Source organism: Accipiter gentilis, chromosome 35, assembly GCF_929443795.1.
Source record: "Accipiter gentilis chromosome 35, bAccGen1.1, whole genome shotgun sequence".
Lineage (NCBI taxonomy): Eukaryota > Metazoa > Chordata > Aves > Accipitriformes > Accipitridae > Astur > Astur gentilis.
The window spans coordinates 5,689,308-5,691,807 of record NC_064914.1 but is presented as its reverse complement, the minus strand read 5'-3'; the positions used below and the strand labels follow the sequence as shown (position 1 = coordinate 5,691,807).

At 77.7% G+C, this 2,500-nt stretch overlaps 1 non-coding gene across 1 annotated transcript; it reads right to left on the bottom strand.

The window, feature by feature from the left end:
* Positions 1-190: 190 nt before the first annotated feature.
* On the bottom strand, positions 191-343 carry LOC126034802 (5.8S ribosomal RNA). The gene has a single exon (XR_007504758.1). It is a non-coding gene; the product is annotated as a 5.8S ribosomal RNA (ribosomal RNA).
* Positions 344-2,500: the final 2,157 nt, after the last annotated feature.

Below are 2,500 nucleotides of genomic sequence, written 5' to 3'. Positions count from 1 at the left end.
CTCCCCGAGTCTCGATTTAGGGGGACGAAGGCCCTCGGCAGCCCGCCGCCGCCGGGCTGCGGGGAACGACTCCCCGGGCCCGGGGCCGCGCGCGTGCGCGGGCCTGCGAGGCACCCCAGCCGCGCCGCTGCGACCGCCGCCCCGCCGCGAGGCGAGGGGCGGCGGCACAGGCGGGCGATTGATCGTCAAGCGACGCTCAGACAGGCGTAGCCCCGGGAGGAACCCGGGGCCGCAAGTGCGTTCGAAGTGTCGATGATCAATGTGTCCTGCAATTCACATTAATTCTCGCAGCTAGCTGCGTTCTTCATCGACGCACGAGCCGAGTGATCCACCGCTAAGAGTTGTCTGGCTTTCGGCACCGCCCCGCACGCGCGAGGGGGCCAGGACAGCTCACCACAGGCAAGCGGCCCTTACGGAGGATGGCCCACCGCCCGACCGACCGCCCCCCTCCGCACGCGCGGAGGGGGCACGGCGCAGCACGACGGAGAAAGCCTGGCCTCTGCTGACCGTACAAGCACACACAGAGAGAGAGGGTGGGGGGGAAAGGCACGGGGAAAAAACTCCGAACGGCAAGGCTGGGGAGCCCGCGCTCCCGACCGACCCCGGAAATGCCTTGACCGTGTCGGAGCCGGCCCAGGCGCACGGGCTCGGCCCGGCCTCTGCGCAGAGGCAGCGATGCGCCCGACCGCGCGCGCCCTGCCCGCCACGCTCCGGACGACACGGCTGCTGCTGCTGGGCAGCAGCGGGGAGCCCCACCGGCCCCGCGCGCCCCTCCGTGCCGGCTGCGCCGCGCTACGACAGGCAGCTCCCCCCGGGCACGTCCCGACGGCGACTCGGCGGCCACGCCGCCGGCTCCGAGAGGCGGCAACCGCCAAGAGCCGGCGACGCACCGCCCGCGGCCTGCCGGACGGCACCCGCTGCCGCACCGGAGCGGCTGCCCTCCCGGAACCACCGCCACCGCTTCTCGCCTCGGCCCCCTTCCACGGGCACGCCCCAGGTGGAAGGCGGACGGCGCTAAGTCGGGGACAGCGTCCGCTCCCCCCGTTTCCACGCGGAGACCGCGCGTGGGGTGCCCCCGCCCGCCCCCGCCCACCTGCCCGGCGCGGCCGGGAAGCGCGACGGGGAAGCGGCGGGCAGGGCCCGGGGCGGGACAGCCGCGGCCGGCAGCGGGAGCCCTCCGGCCGACCGACAGGCCGAGCGGCGCCGCCGCCGCTCGGCCGGGGTGACGCCCTTGGCAGCAGCCAGTGGCGGAGACCGCCGAGCGCTCGCCAGGGCGAGGGGTGGGGGGGAACAGAGCGCAGCGCGGCGCAGCGCGGCGACGGAGGCGCGGCGACCCGGCAGCCGCCCAGCGAGCCCCCACCGCGGGGACCCGCCACCCCGGGCAGTGAGCCCGCGCTCACGCCGGGGTCGCCCGTTTCGAGGCAGGCAGGCCGGCTACGGCCGACCGCACCGCGGCCTCCACCGAGACCGGACCGCGGAGAGGAGGGGGCAGCGGGACCCCTCCCCGGCACGGCTGCCCGCGGGACGAGCACGGGCGGCAGGCCAACCGAGGGCCTCGGTGGGAGGAACTCCCGGCCCCTTTAAGGCACCGCCGCCCGGCCGCCCCCCGGGTCGCATCGAGCCGCCCGCGTCTTTAAACCTCCGCCCGGCTCCACGGCCTTCGACCCCCGGGCTTGCCGAGGGAGGGCCGCGGAGGCGCGGACGCTAGGTACCTGGCCCTGGGGTGAGGGAAACGACCTGAAGGCCCCGCGGGGGTGCCTCCCCCGCTGCCGCCCTCGGGGGAGCGTCCGCCCGCGGGGGCGCGCCCGACATCCACCGCCACCACCACGTCCTCCGGTTCCCGGGGCCCGGGGTTTCCCTCAGTAGCCCGGCGCTGCGCCCGGGAGGAGAGCCGTGGCTCGGGCCGCCCGCTGGCGCGGGACGCAGCCCGGCGGGGGCCTCGCCCACCAGGAGAGGCGGCGGCAGAGCCAGCCCCCCCGCCCCGGCTCCCTCGTGGGGGAGAGGTGCGGGGAGAGCGGGGAACAGCCGCCGCCCCACCCGGCGCCGCGTACCCGCCCGGAACGCCCGGAGGCCTTTCGCCTGCGCGGCCGGCCGGACTGCTCCGCAAGCAGCCCGACACGGTGCGGGCAGGGTCGCGGGAGGCGTCTCCCGCGACCCCGGAGGACCCCTCTCTCCTCTCGCGCCGCTCGCGCCCTGCTGCACCCGTCCTCGCCACCGGCTCGCCGCTTCCTCCTGCCCGAGGGGGCTCGGCCGGCGGGGGCTCGTCACGCCCCACGACGGCGGCCCCCCTTCCCGCGCACTGCCGCCCGCGCACCGACAGGGGGGCGCCCCTCTTGGCCCAGCGGACCGCCGCCGTGCGAGGCGGCGACGGTCCCCGGAGAAGGGCGCCGGCCGGCGGCGGGCGCCAGCGGAGGCGAGAAGCGGGGTGACGGCGGGGACGCGGCGGTCCCCGCCGAACGGGCAACGCGCACGCGCGCGCGCCGGAGGACAGCGACAGAGT